This window comes from Teleopsis dalmanni, chromosome X (assembly GCF_002237135.1).
Source record: "Teleopsis dalmanni isolate 2A chromosome X, ASM223713v2, whole genome shotgun sequence".
Classification (NCBI taxonomy): Eukaryota; Metazoa; Arthropoda; class Insecta; order Diptera; family Diopsidae; genus Teleopsis; species Teleopsis dalmanni.
In genome coordinates this window covers 29,677,102-29,693,289 of record NC_051848.1, presented here as the reverse complement: position 1 = coordinate 29,693,289, position 16,188 = coordinate 29,677,102, and the positions used below count along the sequence as shown (strand labels likewise).

The window sequence follows — 16,188 nt, the reverse complement described above, 5'->3', positions numbered from 1 at the left end:
CTCCTCTAAGTTCGGTGACCGGTCGTCTAGAATCGTGTGATTTCAATTCAGTGTCTATTGAACAATGTTATTCTTTAGCATTCTTAGAATACGACTTAATTGAACCCATTTACGTTTCTGAATTTCTTCGGTTACTATAGTTTGTCCTGTCCGAACACACAATTCGATATTAGATATTTTCTAGGTCAATCACATTTAAATCGTATGATATATGTTTCACTGTTCTATTCTAAATTATGGTACTGTAATTAAATAATGGCTCGATTATTATTTGTAAAAACTTTGTTTCTTTTTTTAAAAATTGGTTTTTGTGCAAAATTATCCTATATCTCCATGATGTTTAAAGGATTAGATTTACGTATGAGCACCCACCGATTAGGACCTTAAATGTTCAAATTTTTCTCCGATCAATACATTCATTTTTGCTCTGATTTTTTGAGTGTTTTGTTGGTTCTGATTTTTAAATGTCAATATTCGTTTTCCGATAATTATAAAGTATATAGATTTCTCAAAAATTTATAGTATTTATTTAAATAACAGCGCACAAAAACTTATTGATTGTTAATTATTTCAATTTATAAATATGATAAATATATTTATTTCCTACATAGCTATTTAGATTTAGCGAATATGTACTAAATATTTATTTTAAAAATATCTAAAATCACAAGTCGAAGTCTATAAATTTCTTTTTAAACTTCAAGTTACAGAAACGATATTGTAATATGGTAGCTGTAAAATGCATGAATGTTTTCTTTATTTCCTTTATATATATTTAGTGAAAGATATTATTATTTAGTCAATTCTTAGAAGTTCCCTTTAATATTTTATCATGATTGAATTTTCTAGAGATAGAGGATACTATTGTAGTCTGCTCGCTTTTTTTTTAATTCTAAAAATGGATAGTAACTATCTTTCTTATCAATTTATATTGTACATCCTTATGGTCTGAAAACCTCTTAATAATAAATGCACAGATTAAAAATAGTAATTGTTCCTTGTATCTATATCATTCTATAATTGAAATTGGTCATCCAACCATTGCTGACATTAACAGTAATGTGGTTCCGTGCGAATAGTAATGATTCCATGCGATAGGAACGTTGCGCTGTTGCTGTTTCCAAAACCATTCGTATAAAGCTCTCTTCATTTTTGGGTAATCAATGTTTTTAACGTATTCTTGAAGTAAACGTTGTTTTTTTTTTAATTCTGCGTATTATCGATTTATTGACGTCGTATTCTTGACAAACCTTAAGCAAAAACATAGAAATATTTCTATGTTTTTGCCTTAAGTGCCTTAACCGACACTTCGCATTTTATTTTATCTTAAATGCTGACATTTTGCGTTATTGTCGCGTAAATATTTTAATTAAAGGTGTCACTAATAAAAACGTTACTTACACACCCCAAAAAAAACTATCGAATGATAATTTGCGGAAATAGGTTCCAAGAAGGATAGATAGCAAAAATATATATAGAATTTTCCATTACCAAGCAAAGAAGTTGCAATTATTAAAATCAAGAGTTTAAATCAAGAGTTACATTAAGTTTCCTAAATAGATTCTAGTAATTCTAGTAATACCACAAAAAATAATTTCTGGCGTTTATAAAATGCCAATCGCTGAACTATGTTTTAGCTTTCCAACGTCTAATAATTTTATTTTTTAAATTGTAATTATTATATCAAGCATAATGTTGTAAGATCGAACATATGAAAAATGTGAATGGGAGCATCATAACGTAGTGTATTAGGTAATTAGCATCCGATGATAGATAATTGTATCTTTAGCCTACTGACTCAAATGTCCAGTCGTAAGATTATAGCCCATATCCAATGTATTACACGATTTATATATCAGACATACCAATAGCATCCTGGTATAGTGAATATCAGTATGAAAGAAAAATTACACAGAAAGAAAATAGTTTATAAAACCAGCTTCAACTATATTTTTAGTATGTAATTTGTTGCTATTCAGAAAAGAAGAAAATATATTGAATTTATTTTTTTCATGTGTTGTGTGAAATCTGGAGTCTTCTCTTATCTAAGGCCTGTGTTATGTTGAGTGTTATGGGCACGTCAAAATTGGCTTTTTCAGACTATGAAGAAAATCTATGTAATGCAGAGTGTCACATCATCAATTTTTACTATTACTTTCGTACTTTTTGGTTGTGTTTAAATTTTAAAGGAATAGAGAGTAAAAGTGCTCAAGTGCACTGACTCAACTAGCCTCAACATAATAATAATATATATACATATATACAACACGGTTTAGACTGAGTGACGAGGCACAGATAGCCTTAGCCATTCATGACCGAATTTTAATCTACATTTGTTTTTATCTCTCACTCTCAAGTTTTGAATTTGCATTGAAAGCAACAACAATTTTGATTTTGACTTGCCCATAATACTCTACATAACAAGGGCCTAGAGATTATAAATATTTTAACTAATGTTTGCACAGTTAGATAGATATAAGACTGACTTAGAGAAATCATAATGAAATGAAAAGAAAACGCCCGGATCTTCTACTGTTACGAGAACTATAATAATTTTCTAGCGATGTCTTCAGATTTCTTCAGTTCCTCTGAATTCTGAGAACTAATTACGATTTAATATTTTGAATTTTTTTTACCATATTCTTTATCTCCGTAATTAATAAAGTAAAAACATATTAAATTTAATTAAAATAAGAGAAAACTAATTTCAAAATTAAATTAGTTTTTTAAATATTGAAAAATTCTTTTTATTTTTTAAACTATTTTTATGTGTAGTAAATATATATTTATTGGCATTTATATAATTCTTTACGTTACTGGTGTTCCAGCCACGCCACTTTCTATATTAACCATGCCGAATGTTCGTTAATTTGTTTTCCATTATTACCAGAACTCTAATGATATACTTTGCCATGCCCTGACAGAGACTCTATCTACTAATATTTGTGTTATATATATATATATATATATATATATATATATATATAAATATTTTAAATAAATTAAAAATGAAAAATGAAAAAATGTAGAAAATAACCGTAAAAGCTGAAATAGTTTAAAGCCCACGGGAAAAAGTTACGTAAAAACCCAAACGTATCTTGTTGAAAATATCAACGGAACGATATTAGAATTTTAAAGAAATGCAAAAACAATAAATGAATTTTAAATGAAAATAAATAAGAGCTAAAAAAATAAGTGAAATGTTAGACAAGTTAGCATACGGCCTGGACGGACAGACAATGGTTAGCATATTCACAAAAACAACACAGCAAATGTGCGCTATGTCCAACCGCCAACCGCAATGTATCTGCCGCAGCAAGAAGTATCTACGAGTATCTGTAACCAAAAAATCAAATCGAAGATTTTAAATTCTAAACTGACCGTCGCATTTAATTTGATTTAATTTTTTTGAATTTTTTTCTGGTTTTAAATTTTGGTAATTAGCTGTATCAGTATTGGCGGCTCCCTTGGCTTGAACTTGTAAGAATTGTTATTGTTGTTCACCATGAAAATTTGGTACTTCTTACACATGTGTGGACATGAGATTCACATATATGTACTTAAATATGTCTTACGTTAGATATTTTATACATTTTTTGTTTTTTTTTTTTATTTATACGAAACTGGAATTTGTAAAAAGTTTTCTACGTTTTTGGATTTGTAAATTTTGCTATTTAAATGTTTTTGTTAGAAGTTTTGTAAAGAAGAACATAAAGTCCAAATTTAGTATGTTTTTATGAGTATGTAATATTTTTGTATAGTGCACGAAAAAAGTATCTACGTTTCTTGCATGATAAGCTTTATTTATTTTATAAATAGTTAAAATGTTTAGTTTATTTTTTTTTTTTATAAATACTTCCATATGTTTATTTTACTTTAAAATTTGAATAGTCCAGACACTTCATATCTTATATCGTAATTGTTTATAATCAAATATTTATCTTGAAGACAAATAAATATATAATTTGAATTTTTTCGAAACCGTGTGAATTAAACAAAAATATTTCTGCAATTTTAGAAGTTTAGTCTAGTTTTTGTTTATTATTTTATTTTAATCGTTTTCATTTTTTCACACTACTTAATACATTTTAATACTTCAATTAAAATTACTGATATAATCATGTATATTTTACCACCATATAGAAATAAACAAACAATGTCTGTATGATATAAAATGCAATATCAATTGTTGTTGCCAACATATAGATTGGCTTTACTAAATAATACTTTCTCATCAACACACTGCGACCTATCGTACTATTTCTAATTCCAATCTCATTCGGTTCAATGCAAGCTATTTATAGTACTAAAATCCTTTTTTAGCAATTGCATGACACCAAGGGTAAGATTGATAAATGTTTCACTCTGCTGTTTACAAAATCTACCGGTGTGAACCTGTAGATTGACACCGGAACATAAATCCTTAACAATATAACTATATCCGGCAAAGAACTCACTAAGCTTGGGTTTATTTGAACTGGTATTGTAATAGATTCAACCATTACAAAAAGAGTGTGATCGATTTCGGAATTTTATTTCGAATGAATCAAATGTTTGGATATGCTCTCACTTCTAGAAGATAATAGGTGTAGTCGAACGTGTAATCTGCTTAATGTTTCATTTTATTTTTGTTTTGTTATATGTAAATGTATATAAATGTAATAACAATATTTATACCATACATGGGATGTTCACCATCTACGTGCTTTAAATTGGCAAAGTTGTTCCCTGGTCTAAGAAACAAAAAAAATCGTATCTTACTTTAAATATTTACCATGATAAGGGATATCAAGGGAAACTCCATCAAAAAAAAAAACTATACCAAAACTTCTTAACGTCTTGAAAACAGTATATTCAAATTTCTTTTTTCATTTACTGATTTACTGTAATATAAGGTACCTTTATTCGTAAACCAATTTTGCTCCAAATATTTTTTAATTCGATATCCAGTTCTTATTTGCACTTTTGCCAAGCTTGAATTTAGCACTCCTACGTCCAATGCATAAATCGGTTATTACATGATTGGTTCAAAATACTTTTAGGTGATTTCAATCAATAAGAAGCTAGTTTAAAAATAGATAACACTGCTTTCCAATATTATTAGTATATTGGACGATTTGTACGACGATATCGAGACCTAAATTTCCAAGTCCAACTTTCTCCGTTTCTCTACTTCCTCTAATTTGTAGTATTGGCTCTACATTATTAAGTTTTATTTCTTCAACCGATATGATATACGCATTTATCTAGTTACTTATTTCATGTATGCATCAGTGCCGGACAAACTCACATCACGTTCTTTGAACTCCCAAATCTCAATCTCTTCCCTACAAACCCTACAAGTTGAAAGTAAGTTTCCAATTTTGTAAGGTGAACTGTCCTTACAAAATTGTTTTTGATCAAACGGATTGCAACGTGCAATTCAACCGGAAATCGGTACTAGCGACCAAATATTGTATACAATGTGTGTAGGATGTTTAGTCTACAGTATAAATAGGTAAATAGGTATTTTTTGCATAGGTATTTTGAACCGAGTCCCTTAATACATGCACATATATTTTCTCAAATAATTACTTGCAATATTTATAATTTTTATGTCTATTTATTTAATTTACAAATATTTATTAAATCACAAATATACATCAATTCAGGCATATATATATATATATATATATATTTATATATATGTGTGTATGTAATTCCTGACAATTTCTTGACAAATTTAATTTGTAATTTTTTTTTAAATATGTTATTTTACAAATAAAAGTATATAAATAAATTTGTATAATTTTTTTTTTATTAATAAAATGTGCATATTATGCGTATCTTAAACACGCAATAAAAGTATCTTAACGTACATTGTATTTGTGCGCTTATTTGTATGCTGATCATGTTACAAAGATTGTTTTGTAAGATCATAAAGTACATATCCTGTTCAACAATTGGAATTTGTAATTTCTTAGTACTTTTGTTGTCGGTGTCGTTGTTGTTGTATGGTTTTTGTTATTCCATATTATCTTTTATTTTATTGATGGTGCTGACTCTGACTGAGTGCTATTTTATATTTATATACAGTCGTATGTAGTATCCTTTTATATTTCATGTATATAAATTACTATGAACCTTAGTTTTTCACATGCTTTTAAGTGTTTTCAGTTTTCTGGTATTATTGTTTTTTTTTTTTTTGTGCCTTATGTTTTGGTTGTTGCTGTTGTTGTAGTCTTTCGGTTTTTGTGCCTTTTTCCTTATACACGCAATGCATAAATTTAAATTGATCTCATCTCAGATTTTCTTTTACTGGAATTTCACAAATACTGCCTGTTTCGGTATCTTTACTGTATCTTGTGTTGTGTTCACCCTAAACAGGTACCCATTAAATTGTGTGGCTACATGGCAGTATCTGAAGGATGTTTTTTGTTATATTGTGTGTTGTTGTTGTTATTACCGATATTTTTGTTTTTTTTCTTCCGAATTTGTTAAATTTTGTAAAAGATCAGCTGTCAATTTTAATTTTATTTTCATGTAGTCTCTCTTTCATTCTGAAGATATTTTGTCTTTAAGTTGATTTGTATCTGAAGAATTTATTTATTTAAAAAATTAAGCAACATACTTACATGACACATTGAAATTTTTTTATATTTATTTGTTTTATACTTACTTATATATGGCTTTATGTTTCTTTTATAAATTTTCTATTTTTGTTTATTTTTTTAAAGATATTTCTACATTAACCCAATTCCTTGAAAACGATTTTACTTTTGTAGCTTATTTTTTTGTTGACTGTTTTATTTTTATTTTTAATTTCATTTATAACAAGTAAATTTTTTTATAATCCTTAGAGCTTAATCTTACTGAACACAATATAAAAAAAATTTATAATTAAACATCATAATTCTTTAAAAAAAGTTTACTTCTTTCGAGTAAATGTGAAGTTAAACTTTTTCTTCTATACGGTTGTATCTATTTAATTTCATGCTTAATTTTTGGGATACATATGATTTGTATATTTATAAAAAAATCAAAAAAAAAAGATATTTTTTGAAAAGACTACAAATGAGTAGAGAATTAAAGAATTTATGTGGAAATTTTTAAATACAATAAATGAAGAAAAAAGATTTGAGGTGTGTGCGTTAATAATAAATTCGCTACGGGCGGCCTGAACTTAACTCACAAAGGTGGCAACTTAACAAAAGGCAAAGACTTACCCACAAACAGTCGAGTCACATTAGGATCAGTCAATATAAAAGATTAAACCAGCATTTTTTCGGACAGGACGTACGTACGTATTCAGCTAAAAACGAGATGAAAAAATCAAATAAATGCAAGCCACAAATGCGCAATGTCACAAATGTCTATAAAATTCTAAAAAAAAAAAATAATATAAAAAGAAAAATTAAGATTATAAATCAAAAATGGGACATAACAATTAATTTTAATATCTTCATTTTTTAATTTATTATTTTGCAAATTGAAGACATTTTTAATAATCCAAAATTCTTTTCAAATATGTGAGATAATTTGGTTGCCTTATATTTAATGTGCCTTCTATTTAATGTTCCAATTCAATACAATTCATGAGTTAGGATGGTTTACTTTTCTTCACTAAGTTGTTTTAATTTTATTGACATTTGCTTTTAATACAGAGTAATTAAGAATTATTATTTAGTTGACCCCAACTACCTACTTCGTGGTTTCGGTCTAATGCAGCACGGCTCCCTCTCCAGAAAGAGCACGGCATTGTTAACACTGGTATTTGATAAGTTAAATTTTATAAAACCCCCTCTTGAACTGAGATCTGTTGCTTATCAATTGTTGGCAACTTAACATGCATCAGTTCTTTGTTTTCCAACTGTGTGGTTTAACTATAATCACAAAACTTCATAAGGTAACATTAATTTAATAAAGGTGAAAGTCTTCAGTTTACTATTTAATACTCCTCAATTGGTAATAGTTCTTAATAAGTTATTGCGGGATTATTGACCGATCACTGTAGATTGAATTATCACCTATCGGAGTTAGGAATTTAATCCAACTCAGACTGCAAATACTGAACCTGCATACCATGTGCTTGGGGAGTGCCCGGCACTGATGCACAAGCGGAAGAACACCTAAGAGGGTATTTCATGGATCATAAGGATCCAAGACTAGGAAAGATAGGCTCTGTACTGTCTTTCATTAAAGAAATCAGACTTGAAGAAACACTTTAATCCGACTAAGGGGCACAATAGATCTTTTAGGTCACAGTGCACGATCCCTATTTTCAATAATAATAATACATTGATATTTCTTAACAATTATTTAATTAAATATTGGAGAGGTCGTTTGATTTTAAAATGATAAAAAGTTATATCAGGTTTCTGTTTCTATTAAATTCTTTTTATCTTATTTTTAATTAGTATTTTATATAATAACAAAAGTCCGTACATCAACAAGTTGTTAATATTTAAAAATAGATTTCAGTACGTCGAAATATATGACGTATAAACTAAATGTAAATAATCAGATAAATTAGAAATATAAATTAAAATTATGTATTGAATGGTTTTGTAAAATGTCTGATTAATTAATCGCATTGATTTAAGTAATTGTATTCATTTTGTGCAGCGTTATATTATAGATAATTTTTGATATTTTATTTATAATGAAGTATATTTTTTGTTCTTGTCGGTGTACTTTCTCTTTTCAATATATGTTTTTTTTACATTTTTCTTAATGCACTGTCAAAAATATTTTTTAAAATTATTTAATTTCTTAGTGTGTAGATACTAATATTAATTAAGCTCACATAAGATTCTCTCCTTTGTTGTTAAATAGATATTACTTAATGCTGTTTTTGATAAAACAATTAGCTCATTTTTTTATTTCTGATATTCAAAAATTAATTTTTTTCCCTATATTCATCATATTATTATTATCAGTAAGACAATAGATAATTCATCATATGACAAAATATGTATAAATGAAAATGTCGTTGTATAATTAATTTTTTTGTAAATAATTATGCTTTTGTAAAGTAAATAAATACTATTAATGAGACATATATAACCGCTTTCTCTTCCTTTAATCAGATATTTTTTATAATAGTTGTGTATAAATAATTAATGCAAAATGTAAGACCATCAATTCCAGTGATCCTCTACCGCAAGATTTTTCTAGTTAAAATACATATTGTATAAATTTTTGTGAGAAAATGTCTTTGTAGAAAAATGAAAGAAACCACGTACTATCAAAAATTCAACCGTCCGATTAGTCAGTAACAAACACCTTGAAAATAGTAAATAATAGCCTTAATCTTTTTAACATGTTAACTAACTCAAATGCTGTATCCGCAGAATTATAAAGTATCTTAGGAGGTAAATATACTATTATTGGTCTACAGTCTTTCTACTCAAATGAAGATATCAGGAAATAAAAGGAGAAGTTTACCAACCGCTGGCCTAATAGTGTGGGACAACGTCAAGCAAAGCAATGAATTATCCTATCAAATATATCTTTACCTATTCTAGCTAAGCAGAATGGACTTACTGATATTATTTCGTTACTTTATAGATCACTACATCCTATAGATTTTGTTATATGAACACTAAAAGCTCAGAGCTGGAGGTCTCTTTGAAGTCAAAAACTTTAGTTGGGTTTGTTATATCGTAATACAAATTCTAAAACAACAAACCATAGACTAATAAAATTTATAAGAATCTTACATATATAAGGTTAAAACACAGGTATTTACACGTATTGATCGCTATGCATCTACCTTTGCCCCTAACTAGTTCAATCATTCTAAATAGAAATGTTCTAAATTTTTTCTAGCATAAAATATTTTGTTGTTTTTTTTTGATTCATTTTGTTGATGTAATAGAATAAAATTATTTATAAAAATTATTTAAAGCTGTTAGTTGTAAAAAGTTTTCTTCATACTTGTCTTACGTAGGTTTTTTAAATTCTTTTCTAAGCTTACATTTAATGTGTCAAAAATTTTAATCTGTTTGACTTTTTTATCAAAAAGTTTTTTTTTGTTTTTTTTTTTTTTAGAAATTTTAATAACAATTTCGTTTTTGTTTTTATTGTTTTTTTTTAAACGTTTCAGAAATTAAAAAGTTAAAAATAAATTGTTTGCACATAATTTTTTTTTCAAGTATATAAATACTTTTATATATATAAAGAATTATATATATATATACGTATATAATATAAATATTTATTTACTTAGCACAGCATATGTTTGTTTAGATACAAAGTTTTAGAACACATTTTCTAAAAAGGTGCACTGTGTATACGAAATGCGCGTACTCGCTCTTATATAAATACTCGCTATTTATATATTTAAATTTTTTTTTTTACTATTTCTATTATTTTGTTATTATTTTTTGTATTTCTTATCAAAATAATTGTCACCTTAATATTGTATTTAAAATACTATTTAAAAATATGTGTAAAAATATATATGCGCGTATATGTATGTACTCGTTAAAATTACTGTGTCCATAATATTTGGTGGTGCTGTTGTGTTTATAGTTTTAATCATACTTATGTCCCTTTCAATTTATTTTATCAAAAAAAAAAAATTTCTTGGTAAAATAATTTTTATATTGACATGTTTTGATAAGAGCACTTGATGTGCACAATGTGTATGAGTTCATTAAAAAGTATCTATGTCAATATAATAGAGTTGCGCATATGTCTCTCTCTCTGTAAACACTATTTCCCTATCTCTATATAAATATATAGTTTGTGCTCTCCAGCCTTCACTCTCTACATACATATGGGTATACTCTGTTGTTATTTATGTTTTTTAGATTCAAACTATAAAAGAACCAATTTCATTTGTGTAATTTAATTTTATATTAATAATGTTTTTTTCATTACCATTTAAAGGTTTTAGTTGTATGTACTCATTCACTCATATATAAATTTGTATTTCTTATTTTTTGTAACTTTTAGTTTGTTATGCTAAATTATCTTATCAATTGGTAAACAAACAGTACAATAAAAGTATGCTGATATACTTTTAAAAATATACGTATCGCACCATATGAGTATATTGTTGTGTTGTACTCTCATATGGTGATGGCATATAGAGCCATGTGCAATCTACGTACTTTCAAAATATGAATTTTGAATATCACCAAAAAGAAAAAAAATTATAAGATTATTATTGATTGTAATCAGTAATTTAATACCCAGTTTTATTTTTTGTTTAAGTGGATTTTCCTAACATCTGTAAGACTGATATGAGTGGAAGATAATTTGTTTATATGGTTTTTTGTATTAAGTGCTGTTCATATATTAATATTTCTCAGATATACTATCTGTTAAGATGTCAACATTAATTGGCCCAGTTTCCGTTAAGAATTTTTGTTTCTCACTGTATCATATGTATTCTGTTGACTGAGAATCCATATATACCTTTTTTTTATCGTCAAATTTGATAACTGCTTAGAGGTATACATATCTGTACACAAAAGTGAATATCAATAATCCCTGCATATTATTTTTCTAGCCTATTTTAACATGTTATATGTGATAATCTGTTATAACACACATTATGTTAAGTCTAGTACTAACACCCATTTCGCAGAAGAAATTTATATAAAAGTTCGTATTAATATTTTTCTACAAAATGTCAAAATTTTGTAGAATTTTTTTTTATATGAGCCTATGTTAGTACTAAGCTTATTATATCAAAGTTTCCACTGTTTTTTTGTAAGTTACTTAAGCAAAACTTTAAGATTTTGTTGTTTCCATTGACATAAGTAACTTATTGCATGTGAAAGATACCCAGTTTTATGTCTCTGAAAGTTCTAAGAAAGCTTCTGTTTGTTTAAATAAATTTGACCTAATAAAATATCACACAAATTGGTGCATTAAATCATTTATCTATATATATATATGTATATATATATCCGTTACAAATCAATTAATAAAATAAAGATTTTATTAAATACCTACTTTTCAGTAAGTGTGTTTACAGCTCAACTTTGTTTACATTTTACAAGTATAACATATAAAAAATATTTCAAATTTCGGCAGTATCCCTTGTGGGATATTGTGGAAAGTTTGGGTTATGTTTTTGAAAGAAAAATAATTACTTGATCAATAATTGAACCATTTAATTTAATTCATATCATGAGTTACAACATAAGATGTCAGAAAATAAAAAAAAAATATTTTACTAAGAATATCTATAAAAAATACCTCTGCAAGCACTTTCTATTTTTCATATTTATATTAGAAATAATATTATTTAATTTTCATCATTTAAGTTGTGTTACAAATATGAAAATAATAGAAAATATAGTAAAACATTAAAAATAATAATAATGTAAACTGTGTGTTATATTGTATTCTATTATTTATATATTGATTTATTTATTTGTGAATTAACATTAAAATTAATTTTAAAGTTAACTAAGAATAAGGAATTATAATACTAGGTACTTTGCGCTTTGCAATATAAGCAGTTAAGAATTATATCTAAAATTTATTTAATATGTCTTAGGATAGGTGTAGCTTTATTATATTGCAGTCGCTATACTTGATAGCGTTGATTGGGTTGTTGTAGGATGGTTAGAATATATTCACATTTGTGACATATTGTTTGTACATCCCTTTAGATTCTATTATTATTTTTTATGTTTTATTGTGTTCTATTATTTCTTAAATACAATATACAGTTTATATATTAAAATTATATGATTAAAGATAAAATAATATATTTTAATCATTTATACCACATATGAAAAAACTAAAAGAGCATTATGAAAGAATAAAATTTACTGTCAATTAGTGTTCAATAAAACAGTTTCACTTAAATTAGTTGCAAGTTGTAAAAGGAAATCATTTGGATCACTTCTCAAGATCATTTTTTTATTTTACAAAAATTAACGTTATTTTTCTAGTGATCAGTTGAGTAGTGCAATATAGTCATGCACTATAACAGTGTGTAGTACATTATATATACAAATTTTAATTGGTTTCCAATCATTGAACTCTACTTACTATTAAAAACGTTAAGTATCTTTAACTGCAAATACTGCACTACATCCACTTACTCGTAACTTAATAAAAAAAAATTGATTATTGTGGTTCGCTTGAGTTTTTATATTGCCGCATGACTGAATATAATCGCTTATTTTCATATTTTAACATGATTTGCTTACATATTAATTCTTGTCATTATTAATTCTTAATTAATACAAATAATAATAAATAAAGAAAAAAATTGATTATAAAAAATTATTGCCAGCCATGCATGATTAATGATTACATTTAATTAATTGTCTTGTATTTTGCTATTCCATTAAAACTGCAAAAAAAAAAATTTATGTGTTTGTGAGAAAATATAAAATATAATTCAACTCATATAATGATCTTACAAACTCTAGTATATATATATATGCATATATATTTTTAATTCCAAACAGTTTTTGCTATTTAAGCAGTAAAATTCTTTTCTTTTTTTTTATTAAAAGAGGAGGTCATTGTTTGGAATAAATAAATTTTTGCAACTTTTGTGAAAAACATTTTTTATTTAAAGTCTTTTTTTTATTCATATAAATATGTTATACAATAAAAAAAAATTAAAACTTTTGTATTTTATTTAAATTTAAAAAATTTTTTTTTTGTTACAAAATAACCATTACTAACATTAAATAATTTTATAAATATTATTAATTTATTGTTTTAATGACCAAAAAATTTTTAATAATAATTTTTTGTTTCTTTACGGGCTTTTATTTTAACCGATATTTCTACTATAATCTATACCCTTATGATGACTATAGATTATAGTCGAAATATCGGTTAAAATAAAATGTTATAAAAACAAATAAACATTTTTTTAAAAAGTTTATTATTTAACTATTGAGACTAATTAGCCCGTAAAAAAAGTTATAATTATTAAAATTCTCTTCAAGGTGCTTTAAAATTTTCTTAAGAAAATAAATCATAAATTATTGTAAATAAATTAAAAATTACTGGCTAGCATTTTTAATTAATTATTATTATTGTCATTTATGAAAGTTTGATTCCTATATTTATAGTTTTTATTTATTAATATTTTAATCCAACTGGCTTCTGGCTTCTAATAGTTTTTTTGTCCGTTCTAACTACTTTCAAAACTTTTTATTCGTAATCGTTTCTGACAAGTTCCACTAATGATCTTTTCATAAACCAATGATATTATTATTTTGCGTTTTTGACCTTTCTAATTTCAATTCAATTGTAGAAATAAATGATGATCTTACACAACAATATATATGTATATTTTATTTTTGTAAAAAAGCATTTAACTGTGTCAATAATCAACAGCAGCACATTTATTCCATTACTTTCAACTGACTTTCCTTTGGTTTCTGGGGGTATTCATTATTTTGTGGAATTATTTATTATTTTCGCTCGTGCAGATCAATTGACAATTAAAGGCAAAGGCTTTCACAATGCTTTGATACTTAACCTATCAATTTGTGGTTTCGTTGTTATTGTATTTATTATGATTTTCTTGAGCATTCTAGCACCACTCACCGATCAATGTTGCTGCTTATATCCATTTACCACTTTTCTATATTTATTATAATTAAGTTTTTTATATTTATTACTTAGAATTTCAAGTGCACAACCGCAAGCAAATTTTAATTGAGTTGTTTTGCCTTTTGAAGTTATTTTCAAAAGGTTCGGTTTATGTTCGATTTTAAGCGTTATTAAGTATTTATGCTTTATTAATTTATAATTTCTCTTAATTTCTCTCCAGCATTAAAAAAGTTATCGCAAATCAGTATAAGAAATTTTTAGTTAGTATTAATATAATATATCTCCATCTTAGCGGAGGAGGCTTTTATGAGTTAAATAAGATTGATTTAATTATGTTGAAAAAGAGAACTTCTTTTCAGTTCTTTTTTTAATGATACAAAATATGTGTACTTTTAAGTATATATGTTAGGTTAGGACAGTGATCTCGAGAAGTAAAGATGCAACTATACCGGAACGTATAATGTATATGAATTATATATACAAAATATCCGATATTATCAAATAAAATACTTAAATACATCTTTTGTCGATAGGCCCAGAACCATTCTGTGGTCTAGACGAAAGAACTCTATCCATTCTTATGAACAGCGCAGAGGAAAAAGAAAAAGAACTCTGAAAAAGCTACCAAGACTATCACAATCTAAAATGATTTTAGGGACTTACAACTTAAAACGCTTCAAGGATAGCATAGAACAATTAAATAATAACTTAAGAATGATTATAGGATTACTAACCGGTCACTGTAGATTGAATAATCACCTAACAAAATTAGGAATTTAATCCAATTCAAACTGCAGACACTGTAAGAAAAAGTCGTTATGATATTAAAAAAATAAAGTACGCCGATTTGATCACCCTGTATTTTACAAATTAAATCTTTTTTATGTATAATACGTCAAATAATTGTCTGAATATAACTTGTAATCTTTTACTTTGTGTGATTTTTTTAACTGCAATTATATTATATATGCGCATATACATATGTATATATATTAAAAATTTCCAAGAATAATTTTATTAATATTATTTTTTTTAATATTATTTTTTTTAATATTATTTTTTTTAATATTATTTTTTTTAATATTATTTTTTTTAATATTATTTTTTTTAATATTAATTTCTATTAATAGTATTTCTGTAACTTAAGGCTTTTTAAATGTATATACATATATATGTAAGCGTACTTAATTATCATATATTTGCAATGATATATATATACCATATCTTAAATTCCACTTGAACACATAACTAATGGATTTAAATGCTCTTTACTCGTAACTACATATTTATTGTTATTATTCTAGTCCTTGCAGCCCTTCACTCATATTTCATGACTAAGTAGTTTAATAAGTATTTAATGAATTCTTATTGTAATCGCCTTCGGAATGTGTATATGTTTACATTATTTTTTCAATATACAAAGTAGAACTGAAGTGACTAGTACGAGTATCTGAGTTTATGAATACTATATGTATATATGTTATAATAAGCAAATATGAAATTTAAAATGTGGTACACATAATTGACTAGTAAGAACAGCTGCAACTTGCATTTTATGCTGTTTTTTCAGTTTTATAGCGACAGGAGAGTGGTGGTACACTGAAAAAGATCAAAGAGAACTTATAGGAGGAAGTATGGAGATTTTTGCTTCTCGACAAC

At 26.0% G+C, this 16,188-nt stretch overlaps 1 protein-coding gene across 2 annotated transcripts in view; it reads left to right on the top strand.

Annotated features, from left to right (window-relative positions):
- LOC119687510 (bone morphogenetic protein receptor type-1B) overlaps positions 1–16,188 on the top strand; it is an 86,144-nt gene that overhangs the window by 28,116 nt on the left and 41,840 nt on the right. The gene's annotated exons all lie outside the window — the stretch shown is intronic.